At 38.9% G+C, this 27,362-nt stretch overlaps 1 long non-coding RNA gene across 1 annotated transcript; it reads right to left on the reverse strand.

The window, feature by feature from the left end:
• Positions 1-2,909: 2,909 nt before the first annotated feature.
• On the reverse strand, positions 2,910-27,104 carry LOC134738664 (uncharacterized). The gene is made up of 4 exons (XR_010124580.1): positions 26,902-27,104; positions 15,780-15,920; positions 10,889-11,017; positions 2,910-3,011 (listed from the first exon to the last, which is right to left on the reverse strand). It is a non-coding gene; the product is annotated as an uncharacterized LOC134738664 (long non-coding RNA).
• Between the last annotated feature and the right edge of the window lie 258 nt (positions 27,105-27,362).

The raw sequence follows: 27,362 nt of genomic DNA on the forward strand, positions 1-27,362 counted from the left end.
GGCCAGGTGCGGTGGCTCACGCCTGTAATCCCAGCACTTTGGGAGGTTGAGACCAGGATCACCTGAGGTCAGGAGTTCGAGACTAGCTTGACCAACATGGCGAAACCCCGTCTCTACTAAAAATACAAAAATTACCTGGGCGTGGTGGCACCTGCCTGTAATCCCAGCTACTCAGGAGGCTGAGGCAGTAGAATTGCTTGAACCCGGGAGGCGGAGGTTGAAGTGAGCCGAGATCAGGCCATTGCACTCCAGCCTGGGAGACAGGGCGAGACTCTGTCTCAAAAAAAAAAAAAAAAGAAACTATTTTGAACTAAATAAAAATGGAAATACAACTTATCAAAACTTGTGGCATGCTGTAAAAACGGTGCTTAGAGGGAAATGTATAGTATTAAATGCATATGTCAGAAAAAGAAGATCCAAATCCAATCTTATACCTTATGAATCTAGAGAAAGAAGAGTAATTTAAGCCTAAAATGAACAGAAAGAAAGAAAAAATATTTAAGTGAGGGTAGGGGGTGGTGAGAGAGTTGAGAAATTACCCATGGGTACAATGTTCACCCTTTGGATAATGGGTACCCTAGAAGCCCAGTCTTCACTGGCACGCAATATACCCACGTAACAAACATGCACATGTACCCCCTGAATCTAAAATAAAATAAAATTTAAAATTTAGATAAAAAAACAACAAAATTTAAAACAAAAGCTCAATAGAGAAAACCAGTGAAACCAAAAGCTAGTTCTTTGAAAAGATTCATAAAATTCATAGACTTCTAGCCAGGTGTATCAAGATTAAATGAGGCAACTAAAGCGGGGACATCATTACGGATCCCATCGACAAAAGGGATTACAATATTCTACCAGATTTAAGGAATGGCTTGACCTTTTAAGAGAAGAAAGAGCTAGTGCTGCTAACAAGATGATCATTTTATTAACAGATGGATGATGTTGGATGGGAGGATGAAATCATTTTTAGAAGAATGTGTCACATCTCAGGAAGAGCCAGTAGATACTGTGGGACCATCAGCAAATGGACACATGAGAAATGAAGGAGCTGGACATACCAAGGTCAGAATTGGTGGAAACAATCCAACCACAGGGCTATGCCACTCCCCTAAAAGAGAAATCGTCAGTAGTACAAATGTCAATTCCAAAATGAAAGTAGCTAGTGCTTTGCAGCGGCTTGGAAGTAGGTTTTCCTGAGCACCTTCCAGTCCCCTCAAATAAACAAGGAATGTGTGTAAAAATAATGAACTTGCTATTCATGTGCAGTTCTAAGGAAGGCTCCTAGACAAATCCTTCGGTGGGGAAAAGCAAGAGAGATCAGATTGTTACTATGTCTGTGTAGAAAGAAGTAGACATAAGAGACTCCATTTTGTTCTGTACTAAGAAAAATTCTTCTGCCTCGAGATGCTGTTAATCTGTGACCTTACCCCCAACCCCGTGCTCTCTGAAACATGTGCTGTGTCAAACTCAGGGTCGAATGGATTAAGGGTTGTGCAAGATGTGCTTTGTTAAACAAATGCTTGAAGGCAGTATGCTCCTTAAGAGTCATCACCACTCCCTAATCTCAAGTACCCAGGGACACAAAAACTGCGGAAGGCCGCAGGGACCTCTGCCTAGGAAAGCCAGGTATTGTCCAAGGTTTCTCCCCATGTGATAGTCTGAAATATGGCCTCGTGGGAAGGGAAAGACCTGACCGTCCCCCAGCCCGACACCCGTAAAGGGTCTGTGCTGAGAAGGATTAGTATAAGAGGAAGGCATGCCTCTTGCAGTTGAGACAAGAGGAAGGCATCTGTCTCCTGCCCGTCCCTGGGCAATGGAATGTCTCGGTATAAAACCCGATTGTACGTTCCATCTACTGAGATAGGGAAAAACCGCCTTAGGGCTGGAGGTGAGACATGCGGGCAGCAATACTGCTTAGCAAAGCATTGAGATGTTTATGTGTACGCATATCTAAAGCACAGCACTTGATTCTTTACCTTGTCTATGATGCAAAGACCTTTGTTCACGTGTTTGTCTGCTGACCCTCTCCCCACTATTGTCTTGTGACCATGACACATCCCCCTCTCTGAGAAACACCGACAAATAATCAATAAATACTAAGGGAACTCAGAAGCCAGGGGGATCCTCCATATGCTGAACGCTGGTCCCCTGGGTCCCCTTATTTCTTTCTCTATACTTTGTGTCTTTTTCTTTTCCAAGTCTCTCGTTCCATCTAATGAGAAACACCCACAGGTTTGGAGGGGCGACCCACCCCTTCATCCTTCCCTCCAAATAAAAGGCTGACCCTAGGACCCTCCTACGTAGAAATTCTGAAGTGGTCATTGCAGCCAGTGAAATCAGGAATAACAAGGAACTTATTTAAGTATCCAAAGGAGTTCCCTATGAGGATGGGTCACAGCTGCAGGAGTATCTCAAAAATCACAGCCACCCACATAGACGACACAGCACCTCATCATGGTTCCGGCTGAGCAGATGAATAATCACCTCCCCGGGGATGAGGCATACAGACCAGGTCCCCAGCAGGAGTTCTCAGTGTCAGGGAGCTTGCTAGGGCTCTGTCACACTCATGGCAAGGCTGCTTGGGGGAACAGGGAGAACAGAAAAGGAAGACAGAAAATCTCAGTGGCATGGACAGGGCGAACGAGGATACCAATCCAATTCCTGCCACAAACAAAAAGTGTGTTTCAGATCCCACTTCAAGTGATTTAATTATTATTATATTGTTCATTTTAAAGCTAAGAAAACAGGTCAGAGCAATCACTTAGTATAGCTAATAAAGTCATGTAACAATTAAGTGACAGAGCTGATTAAGATTCTCTGAACTGAATTAAGATTTTCTGTCTCTATCACCATATGGACTTCCTACTATTAATTCACGGTGTCTAATCAACATTGTCAGCTGTTGCCTTCCCCAGCACCAAGTTTCTGCAGCCGTCAAGCTGAAATTCACACTATTTTCTAGTCATTCATGAGCAGGTGCATATTAACTTCTCTGGAGTTGTTTATTCCTAAAATGAGAGTAAAATTAATAATATCAACATTAGCAGTTGGGAATATGATGCAATATTAATTAAGCTAATTGTAAGTGAATCTAAAATCTAAAAGGTTTTATAATCTAAAACTTTAAAATCTAAAAGGTTTATACATATATTTGGGTAAAATTTCTGTAAAGATGCATAACTTGGGGGCATAAGAGATATATGTAATCATGAGAGCTGTAAATACAAATGAACTCTTTATAGGAGTAAGTTTAGATTTTATAGAAAATAAAGAAGCTAGGAAGCCATTTACTGTTAGGGGGTGGAAAAACATAGGTTCTCTATTGTCATGAAATCCAGGGGCAACAAGTTCTCAAAAAAGCATGGAAACTCAGTATTGTTAAAAGCCCAGTACATTCAATGAAAGCAAAGAAACTGGAAGTGGCTAGAAGGAAACCTTTGACGATCTTGATGAGAGAATGATCAAGGAAGTTATTGGAATGAACCCCAGACTGCAGGGAATCAAAATTGGCTTGAGGTAAGTGTAGCAGATGGCATAAATGACACACAACTTGGGGCAGGGACCACACACTATTTGCTTAAGTATCTGGGCAATGAAAGGAAGAAACAGCAGTAGTAAAGGGAAGTAATAGTTTTCTTAATAGCTGATGAGACCTGTGCAGTAAAAGAGTAGAGATGTAAAAAACAGATGGACTTAGTGTTGGAAGCAAAAATCCCAGAAGCTGAGAACGAATGGGATCATGAGCATGACTAGAGGTGTGAGACGTCACCTAGAGACAGAGCTACGTTTTGATGAAGAATGAGATGGATAAAGTTACAGAGATGGTTTCTCTTACTAGAAAAAACTTCAAGTTAGATTTCCTGTTGGGCAAATATTTCAGGAGTAAGCTCTATACCAGGGATCTCAAACTCAAATACCTTCTGGAACCAGGAAGGTGATAGCATGAGTGAGCTGATGTGACAGGCAATTACTTAAGAACCTTAACTTTCCTCCAAGTGATGTGCTCTCTCCCATTTTTCTTAAAGCATGCAAGCAACCTTCTTAGCTTATCTTTTACTTTCTGAATTTTGATAGAGACATGGTCAGGGAGGAGGGTTTTCCTTTATTGAGAAAACCAACGTTCCATGTGTGCTTATAAATACAACTGCCACTTGGTCTCAGAGTCAAAGACACAATACTGAGTCCAAATGGAGTTAGAATGTGTATCCTAAAGAGAAAGGCCACTAACCAGTTCCTACTCAATTTAATCATGTGAGTGTGTAGGCCAGGAACTGTCAGATATTTTAAGAGAAGCCAGAACTCTACATGTTTATGTGAAATATTCTCATTTTCAATGTTAGCTCAATTGAAAAGCAAAACAAAGCTAGGTAGGCCATCTGGGCAGCAGACCTGCCCATGCATCAATCTCCATCCTCTGTTGCACACATTCAATTAAACCTGTCACAGACCAGGAAAACTACTTTTGATACCTGAAAGTCAAAGTTACTTGTGGTTTTCTTTGGTTGCACTGATTAAAGGAAAGAGGGAAAAAAAATCCTTTAATGCCAAGTGAGCAATTTGGGATTAGCGGTTTACCTGGACAATTGCTAATTGGGAAAACAGAGCAAGAGGCTTAAGCTAAACAGGTTCTGTAACAGTTGAGCAGTTGTTTGTTTGACTTGGATAATAGGAGGCATTCTTATGGTCGAGGTAGGTTTTGCTTTACCTGCTATGGCAGAACTACATGATGTGGTCATCTAACAATGGGGTCTTGGTAAAATAAATTATGGTGAAATGCTGTGCAGACATTAAAAAATAACGATTTAGAGAAAGGTTTATTTATCTTGGGAATTTCTCATTCTATATTGGTTATTGTTCCAGACAATGTTATCAAAATTTTAAGTTTTAAAACAGATTAAACTATTATATGTAGCAGGATGCCATGGTTTCGTACATTATTATAATTATTTTAAAAAATTTTCTAAAATAAGAACTTCTTTTTCCTAGTAGTCTCTTGTTTAGGCTCCAGGATAACGGGAACTGATGCTACAGAAAGATGTGACTCAGGATTGCGAAACTTTAGGAAACTTGGGGGTTATTTTACGATATCATTCATGCCAAGGGAGCCAAGAAATATCCACATCTATGCTCGTTTCAGAGACTATTTCACAAAGATGCTCCCAAATTCCACATTATAATACCTTTTCAATTTCCTCCCTTCAATTCTGTCTCCCTCCCTTTTTGGTGGAGACTGGTGTTTGTCTTCAAATATCCATTGCTTCCATGATAGAATTTTAACTGGGCACTGGGATGCTCAAAAAAAGGCAAAATTTTATCTTCCTTGGCAACTAGAAGTAACATGTGACTTTTTTTTTATTCGCCAGTGTGATAAAAGAAGAAAGCAACTTTCGGAAACTGTCCTATAGGGCTGTTGTCCCATGACCTGTGCCCTCTTCCTCTTTATAGTCTCTTTCTGCCTCTTCCTGCCTATGTCTGGAGGCTGCCATCTTGAATTCCATAGACTACAGCTATGCTCTAGGGATTTCATCTGGAAGAAGAAATCTGAGAATATTTTGAAGCAGAGCTTCCAACCTCTCTGAGCTATATCCTCAGAGCCTAATTTCTTCCTAAGAAATATACCTCCCTTACTTACTCTAGAAATAGATATATCTGATGTGTGTGCTGGGATGAGGCCCCTTATGAACTACAGTCCTGCCTTTACTATTTTAGACAACCGATGACTAGATTCCTTGATGCTGCCATTTAAATTTCTGAAATACTAAGTTGATATATTGGGTAAGTAAGAACATCTACTCTCTAATTTTTTTTGTCAGAACTTTGCTTATGGTTTTAAGAACCAAAATTAATAATGCAACTAAAAATCTGTCAAGAGTCCTCCTATAACCCTATTTACCTTTATTAGTTTTTTTTTGCTTTTCTTCTGACTTTATTCCACAAAGTAAACATTAAGATTTTCATATTAAGTGTCCTCAAAAACTATGTGAAATTTTTAATGGCATTTCATTAAAGTTATGCTAAAATGAAGAGAATCTATCACTTTTCTATAGTAAACCTTTTCTCCCAATAAAATATTTTCATGTATTTATTCAAATTTTTCCTGTGCATAGCTATGGCTGTCTATTTTCAGTTTGTCCAGGTTTTTCTTGTTATAAAAATGGATATGATGGCTTTTAAGCTCTTTCCCTGTCAGGGCTAAAACTAGAATATCTAAGTCATTTTGAATCACTTCTTTGTATCTCATGACCACTCCAATTTATGGTCTTATTAGTGTTTTTCCATAGCTTTCAGGAGCTTCCTAATTGGCCATTCTGCCACAAGGCTGTTACATTTCCTGACATACAAAACCACACTTCCATTATGCCATTCCTCTGCTCATCAGCTATCAATGACCAGTAGTTGCCTACTTACAAAAATAAAACTTTTTTATTCCGATATTTAAGGCAGCTTATAGTTGCTTTGGTTTGAATGTGTCCTCCAAATTTTATGTATTAGAAACTGCATCCCCAAATTCATATGTAGATTGGAGGTAGGGCCAATGGAAAGTAATTAGAACTAGACAAGATCATCAGGGTGGGACTCCCATGATGGGACTGATGGCTTTATAAGAAGAAGAGAGACCTGAGCTGACAAGCATGCTCTTGTCTTCTTGCCGTGTGATGCCTTCTGCCATGTTTTGACACAGCAAGAAGGTCCTCACAAGATGCTGGTCTTCCAAGCAAGACACTTGGACTTCTAAGCTTCCAGAACTGTAAGAAATGCATTTCTTTTCCTTATAAATTACCCAGTGTGTGTTATTCTGTTATAGCAATGTAAAACGGACTAAGACAGCGTCTTTCCTCATGTTTTGCCTTTGGCTACTTTCCAAGGAGAAGCTCATGATCCAGGTCAGGAATGCTGTGTCATTGCCCCTCCAATGTTAGCTATGTTCATGTTGACTGGAATACTCAATACATTTTGTCCAAAAATTCCTACTTTTGTTTTAAGTATTGTCCAGTTCCATATCCATGAGGCCTGTACCTACTATTCTGTGTGCCGTATGTTTTTACATTGATAAAAATGATAATATTCCTGGAAGAAACCCCGGAATTCTTTGGATTCCTGAGACAGGTGAAGGGGCTTTCTGAAGGACACATAGCTAGTTGAAGTCAGAACTAGGCTTACAACTCACTTCCCTTTTTCTTTCATCAATTTTGAGTCTCCTAAAGTAGTGATTTGCAAACTTGTTGGCATGCAATGAGTTTTAAAAAAGAGAAAAAAAATATTCCTGGAGCCCATCTCCTGAGATTCTGACTTAGTAAAGGAGAGTTGGTGCTCAAGATTCTAAATTTTGAGCAAAGAACTCTGATGCTGGTAATTGAAGAATTCACTCACTGTCAAACACTGTCATAGAGGACATTTACAGAACATAGAATGGTGGTTGGCCTTCAAGGAATATCTGGCCAACTGGACTGGTAAAAGCATAGTAAAGAAAGTGACTTCCACTTGACTCTATTAAGTTTGTCCAGAAATGGCTGGAAATGGTGGCTCACACCTGCAATTCCAGCACTTTGAAAGGCTGAGGCGGGTGGATCACGAGGTCAGGAGTTCGAGACCAGCCTGGCCAAGATGGTGAACCCTGTCTCTACAAAAAATACAAAAATTAGCTAGGTGTGGTGGCAGGTGCCTGTAATCCCAACTACTTGGGAGTCTGAGGCAGGAAAATCGCTTGAACCTGGGAGGCAAAGGTTGCAGTGAGCCGAGATCACACCACTGCACTGTAGCCTGGGTGACAGAACAAGACTCTGTCTCAAAAAAAAAGTTTGTCCAGGAAATAAAAACGCCTTCTCTTGAACTTTTGGGCTTCCAACTACAAATAAAAATCTTGTTGGCTTATTTAAACATGTATGCCATTAGTTATCAGTGAAATTGGGGAATGGCTTAACACAATTCAATTTTGACACTTTAAATACATGTCTTCACTATTAAACATAAGAAAAACTAACCTCTACCCTCACCCTTCATTTAAGTAAAGGTGAAATATATAATCATTAAGAAATTTGAGGAAATACTGAAAAAATATTAAATAAGAGCTACTATTACAATCACGGTGGAGAACATTGTGGAGATTCCTTAAAGAACTAAAAATAGATCTACGATTTGATCCAGCAATCGCACTACTGGGTATCTACCCAGAGAAAAAGAAGTCATTATACGAAAAAGATACTTGCACATGCATGTTTATAGCAGCACAATTCGCAGTTGAAAAAATATGGAACCAGACCAAATGGCCTTCAATCAATGAGTGGATAAAGAAAATGTTATATATATATATATATATATATATAAAATATAGTGATATATCTACTGTGATATATATAATGATATATATAATGTAATATATATATATATTCCATGGTGTGTGGGTATATATATATATATATACACATATATACGTGTGTATATATATATTACATATATGTATATATACTCACATCATGGAATACTACCCAGCCATAAAAAGGAATGAAATAATGACATTCATAGCAAGGTGGATGGAATTGGAGACCATTATTCTAAATGAAGGAACTCTGAAATGGAAAACCAAGCATCATATGTTCTCACTCTTAAGTGGGAGCTAAGCTATGAGGACACAAAAGTACAAAAATGATACAATGGACTTTGGGGACTCAGAAGAAAGGGTGGGAGGGAGGTAAGGGAAAAAGACTACACATTGGGTACAGTGTACACTGCTTGGGTAAATGATCAGTAAAGAACTTATTCATGTAACCAAACACCACCTGTTCCCCAAAACCTATTGAAATTATATATATATATATATATATATAAATTACCTACTATTTATTAAACATGGTCTGTGAACATGCATGTTGGCACCTTACATGGATTATTCCATTTAATTCTTACAACTACTCTAAGCTGAAGGAAGTGAGGCTTAGAGAGGTTAAGTCACGCCCAAAACACACAGCAGGTAAACAATAGCGCCAGGATTTAAACACTGCAGGTCAAATTCTGAAGCCTGTGGCCTTAAACGCCAGACTCCCTCTTACAGAAATCCTATCATTTCTAGCCCTCTTGATCATAGGAAAACCTTCTTAGCATTTCTTGTACTTCCTCCTAGCCCTTCTTAAGAAATATGAATATGATTCTGAAAAGTCTGGGCTTTGGAGACAAAGTAAGCTTGATTCAGTTTCTGACTTTGACATTAACCTTGTGAGTAAATTTGATTTAATATTTCTGAGCCTTAGTTCTACCAGCTGTAAAATAGTGAGAATAATATTTACCTTGTGACTGAAAGCAATTTAATGAGATAATGGTCATGAATGACTTAGCACTGTGCTTAGCTGATTATAAGGACTCAATAAATGCTATTGTAATTAGGTATATAATTCAAATTTTATATATTAAAAAATTGGAGTTACAGAGAAAGTACAGGTTTATATACTATGTGTTCTGCTACATTTATGATCTAGTTAAGCCAAGTGTCCAAATGCTGGCACTGTATACACTCTTGTCTAAGAAAATATATCCCACCCACCGTCCCTGGTATTGGATAGCGGTGATTTATCATACGTAAATCTTTCCTCTTCCACTCCTCATTCTCAGATCTCATTCTCCTCCCACCCTTTCTTCTGAGTCCCCAAAGTCCATTGTATCATTCTTGTACTTTTGTGTCCTCACAGCTTAGTTCCCACTTATGAGTGAGAACATACGGTGTTTGGTTTTCCATTCCAGAGTTACTTCATTTAGAATTGGAAGGTACCTGACACAAGGGTAGACAATTCAGCCGCAGGCTGGTGACCAACGTCCTGGTACAAATAGTTGTACTGCGCTTTTAAAAAGACCGCTGAGAAATGCTATGAAATGAAACCAGTTGACAATAGGGCCTACGGTAAAAGAATGCAGATATAATGAGGCCAGCCATGGAGAGCTGCTGGAAGAAGGAAAGGAGGGAGCTCATTGTGAAAGACCATCAGAAGGTGCAGAGGGTGAGACAGGTAGACAGAGGGGAGAGGGAAAGAGAGAGAGAACAAACACAGGATTCCAAAGCTGCTTCTGCTTCCAGCTCTGATTTCATTCATTTCCAGAAAGTTAGCCCACGGGGATTTTACTTGGAATTTTCAACATAATTCTTAAGTTAATTTGGAACCAAAGTACACATAAAAATAATTTTAAAAAAATGAATATTGAAGAGGGTCTTTCCCTGTCAGTTAAAAAATATGTCATAATTAAAATAGCAAGATACAGTGTGGTGCAGACAGGCTGCTGTGTGGAACTGCAAATGAAGTCCAGAAACATATTATCAGTATAAAAATATTCCGTAATGAAGACAACATTTTAATTCATTGGGGGAACAATGGATTTGCCAGTAAATGATAATGAAGTCATTGGCTCACCAATTTGAAAAATAGCAAGCTGGATTTCTTCCTCATACTCTTTACCAGCATAAATTTCATAAGAATTAATGATTTACATTCAGAGAAAAAATAAAAGTTTTATAAGAAAAGGCAGGTGATTACATAATTTTTGGATGGGTGAAGAGTTTTCTAAGGACAATATCAATGGCATCAAACATAAAGGAAAATATCGTGGATTTGACTACATGGAAATTAAAACCATTCGCATATAGAAAAGGATTAACTACTAAGAGGCTAATTATAAATTTAAAAAATGTTTTGTACAACTAACAAAGGGTAAGTCCTTTTCATATAGAAAAGACCCTTATAGGCCAGGCATGACGGCTCGCATGATGGCCTGTAATCCCAACACTTTGGGAGGCTGAGGCAGGTGGATCTTGAGGTCAAGAGATCAATAACATCCTGGCCAACATGGTGAAACGTAGTCTCTACTAAAAATACAAAAATTAGCTGGGCATGGTCGCACGCACCTGTAATCCCAGCTACTCAGGAGGCTGAGGCAGGAGAATTGCTTGAATCCAGGAGGCGGAGGCTGCAGTTAGCCGAGATTGTGCCACTGCACTCCAGCCTGGCGACAGGGTGACAGGGTGAGACTCCATCTCAAAAAAAAAAAAAAAGAAAGAAAGACCCTTATAAATAATTAAGAAAATAATAAATCCCCGTTAGAAAAGTGGGAAGTGGAGACCATATATGGAATAGGGTCCATTTTCTGTTATATATATTTTTTGTAATAACATATTTACTTATAGGTATATATGTTTATATATGCTTTTTGTAAAAATATATATTTCTATAAAAAAGAATAAATTTTATAGTTACATAAAAATAACTAAAGTGATTTACTCCAAATTATAAAAAGTATAACAGGATGATGGGTGATTTTTATTTGCTTGCTTTTTATCTTTCTGTAATTTCCAAGTTTTGAGTGATAAATAGATTTTACTTCTGGAATGAGAAAAAAGTTTTCAAAAATAGAAGAAATACAAACAATTGGTGAATCACAGTCTAAGTTTGTTGTCTCTATCTTGTTTTCTCTTGATGCTTTGATTTGAGGTGACCACAGAAGCTTTCGGGACCCTCGCTGAAGGTCCTCAGTGTAGCATTCCCTGGAGCCCCTGGATGTCCTGGGCTTGGCCAAGAGCTTGGAATGTATTACACAGAGGAAGCCATTGTCAGAGCTGGGCTTGCTGGCTCAGCCTGTCTCCTAAAGGCGGGTTCCTGGGACCAAACCAGAGCACAATGAAGAAAGAAGGGAAAATAGCCATTGGCTTCTATCACAATAAAGAGAGAGCATGGCTCTAAGAACTTTCCAAGGCGTTTCCAACTTGACATTTCCTTCCTTGACCTTTTAGCTTCTTACTTTCCTTCACATACAGTGGCCCAGAGTTAAATTTAGCATTATCTTTAGAAAAAGGCAATTTCCCCAAGAACTCAAACTACAGACTTCTGAATTCAAGAATACAGATTCAGGAATAGTGTTGCATTTGGCTTATTTAACACAGAGTTACATATCCTTGGAATAGCTCCTGCCTAACTCAAGAGAGTCAGCAGGTGTCTTCCCAGGATTGAGTGAGACTTGGATATTTTGTGGTCTGTTTCCTGTACAAACGTATGATGTGCTGGAGTGATAATGCAGACATTATTACAGCATTTTGCAATGTCTCTCATTGCTATCCCTTAATCTGCATCCAAACAAACATAAGGAAAAAGATGTTGCTCTTGACTTTAACACTGATGGCAATCTTGGTACTTGGGGTGATGTAGATGCTGATAGAAGTCAGCAAGGAGGGTCAGATCTTTATGGCTTTGAACCCGTCTATTGCTCCAGCATTATCTCTCAACAAGCCCCAGTCACGTCTTGACCCTATGTTTTGATTTTGCAGAATTTCTTGGGTTGTCTCAGTGGCCCATGTTCTTTGAAAGCCTCTGGTCCTCTTGGAACACTGGCCCCACCTCACCCTCTCCACCAGCAAGGCATGCCTGACCTCTTAGCCTTGCTCAGAGGCTCTTGCGAGCATCCATTGCTTTCCTGGAGCCAAGACTTTATATGTTAATTTTGTTTACTCTTCTGGTTCCCCTACTCCCTGTGTGCTAAGTAACTGCCAAGTGGTACCACAGCAGACTGCCTAGTGCCTGGATTCTAGCATCCAAACATCCGTGTTCAAATCCCTGTCCTGGACTTACATTGTTGTCTGTGTGCATTAAGTGGTTGACTCAGCCTTTTACCTTCTCTTCTTTTACTTGTAAAATGTGGATGAGGATAATGAAACCTATCTTATAAATTTGGAGTGGGGAAAGCACATGAGCAACTTAGTCTAGTGTGTGGTTCCCTAGGAAATAGTCAATAAGCTTTAGCCAGTGCAATTAGCCAGTATCATTCTTGTCAGTTTATAGCATAGCCTCTACCACATACAAGGTGCTACTCATATTCCTGTTTGGTTTCTCTTCTCTTCACTGTCTGGCCACACTGATCTGTATGTTCCTAAAACAATTAAACTGTTTTCTGCCTCAGGACCTTTGCACTCGCTGTTCCCCATGTCTGGAGCACATTTCCCTGGCCCTTTCCAGGTGTGGCTGACTTCTCTTCTTCCTATTTCAGCTAAATTGCTACCTCCGCCAAGAGCATTTTGGGGTAACACTATTTAAAGTAGATAACCCCCATACCCTCTGTTTTATCTGCTATAACAACACTAGATTTATTTCTCCAATAGTTACTTCATTGATTTACTTCTAGAATGCCTGTTTCTTGCACTCACCTGTGTAACCTTCTGAGGGCAGAGGCTTATCAACCTCATCTCTCAATATCTCCAGCATCTATCTAGTGTCTAGCACACTACGTAGGTATTTGTTGGATGGATAAATGAATGAATTAATACAAGGACTGAAGGAATGCATGACTTGCAGAAAATTCAGCTAATGCAATAGTTGGCAAACACCGAAAGGCCTAGCAGAAAATCCAAGCTCTCCTGCAGAGTCAGCTGCAAATATAGAAGTCTGTCTTCATTTTCCCTTATCAAGACTGACAAGACGACACAAAGTTCTTTGAGCTCTTTGGAGGGGAATAGCAATGCATAAACACAAAAGATAATCTTGTTTCTTTTTATGAATTCAAAATAATTTTTGAAAAGGAACAGGCCCTCTCAAAGCATTATGCCCACACAATCTTTGCTTTAAGTAGCAAAAAACTCCCAAATAGTTTTATGATCTCTAATGTAAGGCAGATGTAGAGGGTAAGAATTTGATGGTCAATTAATTTAGAAAGTATCCAGGGCCTAGCAGAGGTTCAACTTATTGACTTTGAAATTTGACTCATGATTCCAATGTTGCCCCCAACTTTTTTCCCCATCTCTAGATATAAAAAGAAAGAAAAGCTTGTAATATTGCTTATGGAATGTTCTAGAGGGGTTGTTAAGCTGTTCTTCATAAAAACTCTTGGACCAAGTTTTCCTGGCCCTTTCCAACTGGGACCGTTCCTGAGCATTGAAGTGAAGTAATATTAAACTGGCAGGCTGCTGAGAGCCGATTATTGTGGGGAGTTGAAAGGAAAGAGCTGGCATCTTTGTGCTTCATTAATCTTCGAAGGAAAGAAAGCTCTGGCCACTGGACCAAATGCCCACATGTCAGAGCTTGATTTCCTGTTCTTCTGGGTTTCAGTCTGAATGCAAAGCAAATGTTGCAGGGAGCTCCAAGCAGCTAGGAGGTATGTTCTTTTCCCACGTGACCAGGCCTTAAATTCATGAATTAATATCCAAGTCTGAGAAAGCTGATAGTTATCCAGGCTAGAGGCAATATGGTGCTGGGAACTGTAGGCACAGCTAGTAATTAATTAATCAATGAAATGGCTATTAAGCTTCCTTGATACTACTGGACAAAAGAAAATCCTCCTCTTGTTTTCCAAAATTCTTCACACATGCCTCCATGTATACCATGCTACTACACGGTAATTTGCACATTTATTGCATTTGAATATAAAGTTTTCCTCAAGAGAGAACAAACTATGAAACTGTATATTTTAGTAACGGCTTTATTGAGGTATAATTCACATATCATACAATTCATCCATTAAAGTGTACAATTTAATGGTTTTTGGTATATCCACAGTTGTGCAACCATCAACACAATTAATTTTACAACATTTTCATCACCCAAAAAAGAAATTCTACACCTTTTAGCTATTGTCTCACCATAACCCATATCAGCCCTCCAGAAGCTCCTGGCAATCGCTGGTATACTTTCTGTTCCTATAGTTTTCTAAGTCTGGATATTTCATATAAATAGAATCATACAACATGTGGTCTTCTGTGACTGGCTGTAATAGCATTTTTTGTGACTTATTTATCTTTGTGACAGGCACAAAAAAGATGCTAATAAAAAATGTTATTTGAATAAATAATTAGCTTCTACTATCAATTAATCACTGTGCAATAACTGTACAGAAGGAATATATGACATAAATCTTGACCACAAGTTATGTTTAATCCAGATGATGAGGAAAGATTGATCCAAAATACTAAAATTAACTAAATCATATGCCCTAAAATGCTCAAATAAGTGGCACATAGGCTGGAAAAATAAGATGGTATATTGAAAGGTGCTTTTCTAGAGCAAATTTTGGGGCAAAATTTTTTAAGTAATATAGATGTAGTTTAAGCTTGGTGAAAACAGATAAACCAGCCAGGTATGGTGGCTCACGCCTGTAACCCCAGCACTTTGGGAGGCCGAGGTAGGTGGATCACCTGAGGTCAGGAGTTCGAGACCAGCCTCGCCAACATGGTGAAACCCCGTCTCTACTAAAAGCACAAAAATTAGCCGGGCGTGATTGTGGGCACCTGTAATCTCAGCTACTCAGGAGGCTGAGGCAGAAGAATTGCTTGAACCCAGGAGGTGGAGGTTGCAATGAGCAGAAATCACACCATTGCACTCCAGCCTGGGCGACAGAGCGAGACTCCATCTCAAAAAAATATAAAACAAAAACAAAACAAAACAAAACAAAAAGGACAAACCTTTGGATTCCAGGTTAAATTCTCATCAAAATATTACTCTTGGCTCCTTCATCCACATCTGTATTTAAACGTACATTTATATCATCTATTTCTACTTCTATTTCTATACCCTCATTTTCATCTATAATTTTCTATAAAATATTCACTGTGTTTTTGGAAAAGCATCACAAAGTTTATTTTCTTTTAGTCATTGCCATGATTTCTTCTCCTGAAACAGAAATAAGGAAACCCGAAGTTTGATTGATGACTACTAGACAACCTCAAATAAAATAACCCTTCAATGGCTCCCATTCTCTATTTCTTCTTCTGATCCTTGGTTGGGTGTTGTCTAAATCTAGTCTTCGATTTGCTGACTTACCATGCAGTGCTCTACCTTTCTTGGAAGCAGGATTCCCATTCCGACGAGTCTTTCCCACATGGATATTCCACTCTGCTTCAGACTCCCTGTCTTTCAAGTAGAGATGATTTTCATTTTTTTTCTCATACCATCTTCTTCAGCCTGTTTCAACGAAACCATGTGTGCTTGAAACCTGAGAATCATACTTGGCCCTTCCTAGTTCTTCCCACTCTATATCCAATTAATCATCAAAGACTATTAATGCCTGCTGTAGATTATATTTGACCAGTTATTTATTTTTACTTGTGTCTAGCTCCCTAGTTATAAAATGCAAATAACTATTGCCAACCTCACAAAGGAAACTGTGAAGAATAAAAGGCACAGGCAGTCAGCTCTTCACTTTAGAGTAGAGAGTTCATGTTCCTAAATAAGAGTCCTGATTCTGGAGTCTGCCTGAGGGTGGCTCTCTGGCTTTGGAGCAGTCACTTCTCTGTGTCTGATATAAAATAGGAGCATTTTATATCAGTAATTGCATGGGGTGGTGGTGATCATCAAGAAGGTGATCTATGGAAAGTGTGTGGAAGAATTCCTGGAAGTATGCAGAAAACGCACCCTCTCAGCAGATACGCAGGTTTTGTGTGCCTCACTTTGTCAAAGATGGAACCCTCATGGACTGTCCTAAGCACAGGTCTGAGGTGTATGACCTCCACCTGCATTCACAAGGTCATGACTTTACACAAATGTTTGGCTGTGGCTCCTTTTATGCTCTGGCCAGTAAGAGAGAGGTAGAGTTTAGGGCCTATGAATTTGCCTGAGATTATTGGAGTTGTACGTTAATAAAGAGACACATATTTAGAACCATTTAACCCCACTTCCTGCTTTAGATTTTTGTTTAAAGGAAAACATTTGGAATTTGCTGTGAGATACTGAACGCTGGCTGATGTTGAACAAGCTTCTACTAGCCACTTTAAATGGACAAATCCATGTTACATGAAGTCAATTTTTAGCACAAAGCCTAATCTCCAGCTTCCGCAGGAACACTGAGACTTACCCAAACACTAAACCAACTCATTGCATTATAGTTATGTCTCACACTGACTCTCTCACTCTTTCTCTGTCTTTCTTTTCATTCTTCAGCCTAAAAGATAAGTATCCATGCTAATTATCCAACCTATTTACTATTGTACTTCTGAGTGATTTTTGACCCTTTCCAAAAAACGTGTGTCACAGCCTTGGGGCCATGCCCACGAATAATCCAGAGAGGATATGAGCAGGGGAAGCATAGTTTTTATAAGTGCACAGCTTCCCAAGTGTCCTGTGTTCAACATTTCTGAACTCATTTATGTTTATATTATCTGAGATGTTTGATATAAGAAATCGGACTCATTACCTACACACATTAGGAGGAAAAAAACCCCAAAATTTCATTATCTTTGAATAAAATCAACCTATCTCTATCCTAGACAGCCATCTCCAAAACGCTTTTTTTTTTTTTTTTTTTTTTTTTTGGCTGATGATTATATGCATGTTCACAAGGAAAATCTAAAAAAGCCCATTCAGCAGGAATGCCTATGTGGCTTGAGAAGGAAGAAGAATTCTTTAAAAAGCTCCCTAAAACAGCCAGTTCTCTATTGGACTCCCGAATCCTTTCTCCACTGTGAGTATCAGTTACAAATGCATCAGGAAGCCTAATGGTTTTACCATCTTCTCCTAACACAAACATCCAACAATATCACAGGAAGAGCTGTAGAGGCACACTGCAATCCGCAGGCCTTCCACTGTCCCGTGGCAAAGAGCCACCATTCTCCGAAGCAGCAGCACCTTCTCTGTCCCAAGATTTGGGCAGCAAACAGCCCTTAAGGCTATGGATATGAGACTTGCCCATTCTCAGTTCCAAATGGCAAGGAGATGGCAATCATTAAAAAGATTATATTATAATAGCATATTTTTAAAACTCAGCCTGGTTTCCCATTTTAACCCTCATAAAAGAGTAATGTAAACCAGTCCTACCGCATTGGAACAACTTTTAGATAATGCCAGACACTCCCCAATAACAGCCCAAGAAAAAGGAAAAGTGTTGATTTCAGAAAACTATCCTTTTACACATGTTTCTTCTTCTTTTAGTATTTTGATGGGCATTTAGTAATTGCCGTGTACCACAAGACAGTGAGCAAGACAGCCGTAGTATCTGCTGTCTAAGAGCTTACAGTCTAGTGGGGTGAACAGAAGAAAAACTATTAAGAGAGGGTAAGTGAGGGCTATAAGAGCATGTGGAGAGGCATTTAATCCAACTGTGGGAAGGTCAAGGATTGCTTTCTAGAGGAAGTGTAACCTAAATAGATATGCCAAGGATGTAGGGAGAGTGCTAGAGAAGAAAGAATATTCCAGACACAGAGAAAGCTTGTACAAAAATCTGAATGTGAGAGAGAGCAAACGCATCGGAAAAACTGGATTGCAGAAAGAGGAAAGAGGGAACTGTCTTCTTCGGATAATATTAAGGCATCTTGAGCAATCTGGGGTCAGTGTGTGTCTAGGTTGGCAGGGGCTAAATAGAGGAGTGAACTTACCGGATTTGCCTTTTAGACAAAGCACTATGCGGAATGGATGAGAGGTTGTAGGACTGCAAGCGGGGATGCCGATGGCTGGCTGCTATCAAAATCTAGACAAGGGGGTGGTAATCTGAACTAAGGTAGCACTAGTGGTGATGAGTAGACAAAGACAGAGTTCAAGGTGTCCAATAACACAGATGCTAACAACCTTCCAGTTGCAAGAAGATCCTTCTATGGAGGTAGCCTCCCTGCTATTGATGGGGCTGCTGAGATCTATTAATAGGAGACATATTTGACTAGGGATGCATTCCTGTGGATGGTGAAGCCAAATATCAGTTGATTGGGTTTGCTTTGTCACTTCCAAATGGGAGCACGTCCAAGTTAGGATGACTTGGATTTGGGAGATACTACAGGCATTGAGCTTTTATCTTTAGGCCAATATGACAATTTTTTGACTACTATAGCTTTAAAACAAGTCTTAAAGTTAGGAAGAATTAGGTCTTCAAGTCTGTTTTTCAAAGTTGTTTTGATTATTCTAGAGTCTTTGTGTTTCCTGTGGATTTTAGGATGCATTTGTCAATGAAAAAAAATACTGCTAGGAGCTAAAATATAATTGCATGCTAGCAATCATGCCAAGATTAAGAAAATTTGCCTTTCATGTACCATTCTGAGGAAGTTATTTGAGGATTCACACCAGCAAAAATAGAGAAAGATCAGAGAGGAAATTGTGGAATGCAGGAAACAACACTAGATTCCCCTGGCATCCACAAAGCCTGGAAAGCATCTGGTCTAGATTGTAGCAAGAGGTCAGAAGGGTGGATGGACGTCCCCAAAAAAGATAGTGAATTCTTTGCCTTAGTAGATGACATAAGGAAAAGATTGGAATATTTTGAAGATATAATAAGGGCATATTATGTTTTCAGAAATAAGAAAAAAGGAAAGTGTTTAGAAACTCCTGGCAAAGCAAGGGGAAGCTATACAGGAAATCTGTGGTTAGAGCATTAAACGATCATTTAAAATGAAATTTTTAGAAAAACATTTGTTAGAGTATAAGTAAAAGAAATCTACTTCACCTTGATTCAGAAAATATTCTACTTTGTGTAGTGCAGAGATTATCATATTGAAGCAGTAAAGGAAATGTAATGCCTGTACAAGACTGGGCTAAGCAGTAAGAATAACTAACAGAATAGGAATCTTTGCTGTGTGCCATGGGTTAATTATAGAATCCTCACAACAACCCCAAGAGATTGATATTATTTACCCTTTTTAGAAGTAAAGAACTGATGTAAAAAGAAGTTAACTGAGTTATCCAAGATCATAAAGCTAGTAAATGACAGAGCAAATTTCTTAAACATTGTGCTGTTTTTGTAAATATAGGTATATTTATATGTGAAATATTTTCTGTACAGATAAATAATATTTCTGGTTTATGAAGTTTACAATCGACTTATGGATATGTCATTCTAGAACACAATGCTAATTCTATCAATCTTTGCAATGTACAGATACTGACATTGTTAGTGGAAGTTGATAACTGGGATAAGGAAAGGTGGAAGATAGGGTAAGAAGAGTCATATTCCCATCTTACGTGGGGAATGTGTCTAAATTTAATAATGTCTAAATCTGACAAACAAGACATAGAAGTATAAGCATATTTTAAATTATAAATACAATCAATGAGAAAGCAAATTATATAACTACCAAAAGTAGAAAGCAAGGAATAGGGAAAGATGGGGATTTTGTAAGTAACTAAGTCTTCAGTTCATAACGGCAAAGTAATGATAGTGTCTAAAATGGATGTCAAGTAATTTTTGTGTAAGTATATTCTATATCTCAGTGGCTCTTAACTCCCACAATGCATCAGAATTACCTAGTGGGCATTAAAAATAATACCACTGCTTGAGTCCCACCTCCAGGGATTTGGATCAATGAATATCAGGGAAAGGCAAGTATGGAGAACTTTCAAAAACTTCCAGGTAATTTTTAATGTGAAGCCATAAATGAGAACCTCTGATTTAAAAATAGGAAGATCTGGCGGGGCATGGTGGCTCACACCTGTAATCCCAGCACTTTGGGAGGCTGAGGCAGGCGGATCACAAGGTCAGGAGATAGAGACCATCCTGGCTAACATGGTGAAACACCGTCTCTACTAAAAATACAAAAATTTAGCCCGACGTGGTGGCGGGTGCCTGTAGTCCCAGCTACTCAGGAGGCTGAGACAGGACAATGGGGTGAACCCGGGAGGCGGAGCTTGCAGTGAGCTGAGATCGTGCCACTGCACTACAGCTTGGGCGACAGAGCAAGACTCCATCTCAAAAAAAAAGGAAGATCCACCAGAAATATCAAAAACAAAAACCATTAAAACTGGTCACATCTAAAAAGTAGGATGTGGGCTGGAAGAAATTGGACTGGAAGGCTATGCTTTTTTTAGCATAAAACCATTTGTATAATTTGATTTTTTATTATATGCATTACTATACTTTATAAATATCAAAGAAATACATATACATAATTTTGTAAAACAATATTTAGATATAGATAGTAGATCACAAAAGAACTATACAAATAATATCATCCCAATCTTGTGGGAAATATATTTCCCACAAACACACATCAAAATGTTACCAGTGGTCATCTTGAAGTTGCACTGTTTAGGTTTATATTTTTGTTTGTTTTTTGTTTTCTGAATTTCTCATGAAAGTGTTTGTTCTCAGCCTGTGGTAGAACCCTATTTCTCTTATAGTTTTAAATGAGAAACACAACATTTTGTACATATCTCAGAGAATGTGCCATAGGGCATATATTTCTCAGCTTGAGAAATAATTTCTAATGATACTAAAGTCATATTCTATGAAAACATCTTCCAATTGTGAATTATCAGTGCAAAACAGTTTTCATAGTGATGGCACAATATAATATTAAAATGGAACTCCCAAGATTAGATTCCCAAAGCTGAGAAAAATACAATAAATCTCAAGTATCCTCACTCCTAAACTAAGGTGCAACAGACACCAAAAGATTGCAAATTAGGTTCTGCCAGCATTAGCCCATAACCCACCTTGAAGGTATGAAAGAGCTAATGTGGAAGAAAGACGTAGAGAAAACTGCTTTGAAGAGAATTGTAGAAGAATTGTAGAAGTTATCTATCTTCCTTCTTCCCCAAGATGGAGAGGAGAAGGTGTCTTCCTTATACCTTAAGGCAAATAAAAGCACTTGAAGATTTTGGATCTATGTTCTTTGATGTTGGAGGCACAGTCTAGTGTGTGATGCATTCCTGAGAAAATGAGACTGACAGAAAAGAAGAAAGGTGAACAGTTGAAAGTGGGTTTCATATCCCTTGGTGGCAGAAGGAAAAAAATATAGGTTTTCCTTGGGACTAGATATGGATCCAATAGAATGAAGCCACCCTACAATTGTTTTTCAAAAGGTTCCCATCCAAGAGGATGTCTGCAGTGGAGAAGGGATTTCAATAAAGAGTTAGATTCCACAAAGCCCAAGCATAACTGTATCTGAGTTAAAACCACAGTTGGAAGACCCCAGAGGAAGCCCTATGAGAGACCCACAAATAATGCCATATCAGAAGAATCAGTCATGAAATCTGCCACAGTAAGAGAGTTCCAAGATACATTCATTATAACTTTGCCATCAAAGTAAGTTTTTTTCCCTGCCCTTTCTCCTTCCCCTCTTTTCTTAGGTCCAATGCTAAAAGACAAGAGCTGCTGCTAAGGAATTGGGAATTGTAGAGCCTGGGACACAGTAGAGAAGCCGACTCCCCTGACCCTCTGTTCTGGGCTTCCTGATCTGAAGCAAGCTGTCTCGATTTATTTTGTACTGCTGTAACAGAATACCACAGACTAGATACTTTATAGAGAACAGAAACTTATTTCTCACAGTTCTGGAGGCTGGGAAGTCCAAGATCAAGGCACTAGCTTCTGGTGAGGGCTGATCTCTGTTTCCAACATCATGCTTTGAATGCTGAGTCCTCCAAAGGGAAGAGTGCTGTGTCCTCACAGGCAGAAAATAGCAGGGCAAAAAAAGGACAAACTCCCTTCCTCCATCAAGCCCTTTCATAGAGGCATTAAACCATTCAAGAAGGCAGAGCCCTCATGACCTAAACACCTCCCAAAAGGCCCCAATTCCCCACTCTGTTGAAATGGGGACTAAGTTTTTACCACATAAATTTGGAGGACACATTTAGACCTTAGCACAAGACAAGCTGAAGAAGGAGAAAAGGTTTAAACTTGAATGGAATTTGGAATATTTAAATTACTCTGAACTGGAGTTAAATGTTGACTAAGACAGGACTGAGATTTTTATTTTATGACAGCAACAGAAAAGGCTATGGAACCCATGTGAGATTAGAGCTAGGAGCAGATAAAGAACTTTTTTACAGAACAAATTTAATGGCAAGTGGTAAAAAAGAATAAGGTTGATTTCAGCCTACATCCCATTGAGTTCCCCCATTCAATTAACAAAATAATTGTTTTGAGTTGTTGTTAATTTAATGTTTTTAAAAAAGATTTATTTGAGGATAGTTTTTGTATGTAGACCAGTCCATTCAGAAATATTTCTGGTTTCTAAAATTAATATTAGTTACAGTTACAAAGTTGGAACCCTAGTTTTTCCTTATGCTTTTAAATTCTGCTTGTAAATTATATTATTCTCTTTATTCTCTTAACAATTTTTAACATTCACTTTTAAAGATCTTTTGATAGTACTTTTCCCAATTATAAACTTAATAATGTAATTCTTTTGGCTATTTTAGATTACATATTTAAATTTGATATATTTGATTTTCTTCTTAAGTGCTTTAATTGTCTAACTTAACAAACAAACCTTTCCTTATAAATCTAACAAACAAACTTATAGTGAATTTTGAGTGCTCATAAATGTTCCAATAAAGTTTGTCAACCTAGAAATATTTCAAATTAAAATCACAAGTTTAAATTAAATATTCAATTACCCAATTAAATTTGCAGTAATTGGGTGGCCACTTTAGTAAGCCAAGTGTTCTTAAACATAACAAGTTCATAAGCACCAACTATTAAGACTATGGTGTTCTTTTTCTTCTACATATCTTTCCTTTTTTTTCTTCTTTTATTTTGAGACAGAGTTTCGCTCTGTCACCCAGGCTGGAGTGCAGTGGCACGATAGCTCACTGCAACCTCCGCCTCCTAGGTTCAAGCAATTCTCCTGCCTCAGCCTCCTAAGTAGCTGGGATTACAGGCACCTGCCACCACACCTGGCTAAATATTTGTATTTTTAGTAGAGACGGGGTTTCACCACGTTGGCTAGGCTGATTTCAAACTCCTGACCTCAAGTGATCCATCTGCCTCAGCCTCCCAAAGTGCTAGGCCTGAGCCACTGTGCCCGAACTCTTCTACATTTCAATGCTGAATTCTAACTCTTCTCAGAGTTATGAGATACTTACCACTAAGGAGGATATTTATCCTTTTGAGTAACTGATGTGAATTTAATCAAAACTCCTAATGGACGTAAGATATACAGAGAGTTGCTTGCATTCAGGACAATTCTTTGTGCCAATTAAGGATACTATTATATTATCCCATGTATGATGTGAGGTTGCTTTCTCAGCACACTTGGGGTCGCAAAAAGAAAAATTTCAGACAGGATGCTAACAGAATTCTTGTCAGCAACTTTGATGTGATGTATTAAACCCTATTGATAATTGTTATGTCAATGGGTCTATAACTCAAAGGAGGTTTTCACATGCTCCAAGACCTCTAAATTCATGTCTCATACATTACCTAATTCCTTTTTCTACTCATAGACATCTGTAACTTGAACTTAGATTGATTACCTCATTAGATTTCTGTTTCCTTGGATCTTAAATTATGCAGGTATATTTTCTACCTACTTCTAAACACGTTTGAACTTGATGGAAGGTTGCATTATCTCATCATCCTAGACCACCCAACTCTTATACATATTAAAGTAATAACCAATTGCATTTTCAATATCTCACATAGCTACCAGCTCCTTCTATTAACAATTTGTACAATAAGAACTCAAATAAAAACATAAACAGGAATGCAGACATTAGTCTAAGGGACCCTGCTGTGATTAGTTTCACATCTTTTCATAGGAATTAAGCTGCAAAGATGTTGTTTATTTTCTGCTTTATAGGTGAATACATTTGTATGTAAAAGTTAGATAACATATCCCAAAACATGTAGATCATAAGTAGCGAATTAAGACCTAAACCCAGTTCTGATTACAAGTGTACTATATATTCTATTGTACCTCTCCTTAAAAGTTCAGCAAAGGAGAGAGAAAGAATAAACACTTGAGAGAAAGTTTTCCAGTATCTTTTGAACTGCATTTTAAAAATAGAAAAACAGCTTCATAAAGGGGTCTGCGTTATCCTTGTTTAGTCTCTCTGGCCAACTTTGATTCTTCAGGAACATGCCATGGTGTTGAAAATGTCTCTGTTACAAGTGTCCTTGATGATCTATTTGGAATGGATTTATGAAGAGTTGGTGACTCCATAGGCAGGAGCACTGGCATTTTTCTTTGCTATATTTATTTATTTATTTATTTTTTTGAGACGGAGTCTCGCTCTGTCACCCAGGCTGGAGTGCAGTGGCGTGATCTCGGCTCACTGCAAGCTCCATCTCCTGGGTTCCTGCCATTCTTCTGCCTCAGCCTCCCAAGTAGCTGGGACTACAGACGCCCGCCACCACGCCCAGCTAATTTTTTGTATTTTTAGTAGAGATGGAGTTTCACTGTGTTAGCCAGGATGGTCTTGATCTCCTGACCTCGTGATCCACCCAACTTGGCCTCCCAAAGTGCTGGGATTAAAGGTGTAAGCCACCGTGCCTGGCCTTTCTTTGCTATATTTCAAACTCAAGAGCCCAGGAGTTTGAGATTCCAGTGAGCTCAGATTGTGCGACTGCACCTCAAGCTGGGTGAAAGAGTGAGTCCCTGTCAGACTCTGTAGAAACTTCTCAGAGCACATTCACAGAAGCTTTTGGTAGAAATCCATCCTATGCCACAAGTTGGTGTTGACTGCCGCTGTCCCCAAAGGTATGGAATAAAAACCTGAAAAGCAAAGTGTCATTTTATAGATGTGATTTTTAAGTTTCTCTTACCCTTCTTTTTTAAAGCAGTGGAACTATTTCTTCACATTAAATCTTGTTTAGAAAGCCAATATTGGGAGGCCGAGGCAGGAGGATTGCTTGAGGTCAGAAGTTGGAGACCAGCCTGGGATATAGTGTGAGACCTCATCTCTACAAAATTAAAAAATCTAGCTGAGTCAGGCATGGTGACGCACATGTGTTGTTCCAGCTACTTGGGAGGCTAAGGAGGGAGGATCTCTTGAGCCCAAGAGTTTGAGATTCCAGTGAACTCAGATTGTGCCACTGCACCCCAAGCTGGGTGACAGAGTGAGGCCCTGTCAGAAAGAGAAGGAAGGAAGGAAGGAAGGAAGGAAGGAAAGGAGGGAGGGAGAGAGGGAGGGAGGGAGGAAGGAAGAAGGGAAGCAAGGAAGGAAGGAAGGAGGGAGGGAGGAGGGGAAGGAGGAAAGAAAAGAGAGACACAAAGAAAGCCAATCTTTAAAAAGCTAAAAACAAAGTGACTCTAGTTTAAATACAAGTTAGAGATCTGATTCCTTTCCCCTCTTTCACTCTTATGCATTTCCTCAACACCCACAATTATCAGTAAAGTAAGGTTTAAATTACACTTTCAGAGAAAGAGCATGATGTTCTAAGCATACCACTTCTCCAGAGAACACCTAAGGTGATCACTTCTTAGCAGCCTTCTGTCTGCCCTAAGGAGAGGAAGCTTGAGCATGGTATCTATAGAGGTAAATGTCATTCTGACTCCTTCTCCATCATCTAATATTAGAAACAAAAGCATCATTGTTCCAGCCATACAGAAGGCTTATGTGATGTTTGCCAGATGCAGCACATCTCTACCACTTTGTGTAAGGCAAATATGTATTTGTCAAAGAATAATTGCTAAGTGTGACTGGTAGAGTCAAGTCCCTGCAGGAGAAATTTTCCCTCCCTTCTGTTTCACTTCTAATCCCAGATGTGATTTTTGCAAGTTAAGGGGGTTTATCAGAATAAAGATTTCCCTTGAAAAGAGGTTAGTCTAGTTACTCCCTAATTCTGCTTTTCTCACCAAATCTTAACTGGCTGTTAGGCAGCAGGCAGAAAAATAATGAAAAAGGAAGAAAATGTGTCCAGGCCAACCTTGCCAGTTAACCATGGCCTTGTGGAGACCCAGACTCCACAATGCTTGAATGCTCAATGCACATGTAATTTATAGTACAGTTATTGATTGCTTCTGCTACCTCAGAATTATGGAAACATTCTTGGAAGTCATCAAGCAAAAAGGTAGAGACTATTATTATAGCACTTACACTATCCAATAGTTTGTGGTTTTCCTTTCACATAAACTTGGGAGTTAAAACCCAAGGCTAAGTGGGAATTACAGCCATAAAAAACATGGGCATCTATTTTATTCCCTCAAACCATATTGAAGAACTTTGACTATATTATCCACCCTAAAGTCTACCCCCCAAAAAATTTCAACCCCAAATCCCCTTAAAGATTAACAAGCTGACAAACCTTGCTAATGTCAGAGAGAAGAAAACAGCTCCCTGCTAACTGCCGGAATGGACTCCAGACTTCCTCTTTCTTCAGCTGAGGACACTATGTAACTGTTCAGAAATGTGAAGGTTTCTTAAAGCATGATGACTATTACAGGACTGAGACAGAGGCTCCTCCTGGAGCCAGGTAGCCACACTCAGCCAATGAATCAGACCCCAGTCTGGCCCGATGTTCAACAAGGAGATGATTTATAATGGGATACAGGGACAGCCGGCGGATGCACCTCAGAAGTTGGATAATCCAGACCAGCTGAGCGTAGATTGTGACATTTCTCTCTCTGTCCACGTCATTTTCTTTCTGCAGCATGTGAGGAGAGCAGGTCTTTGAGAGGGCAGCTTACAGACATGCAGCACATAAAGATTCAGACTTATCAAGAACTGGTTCAACTATACATCCTTCTGAAACCAATGTCAGGCTGG

This window comes from Pongo pygmaeus, chromosome 19, assembly GCF_028885625.2.
Source record: "Pongo pygmaeus isolate AG05252 chromosome 19, NHGRI_mPonPyg2-v2.0_pri, whole genome shotgun sequence".
Classification (NCBI taxonomy): Eukaryota; Metazoa; Chordata; class Mammalia; order Primates; family Hominidae; genus Pongo; species Pongo pygmaeus.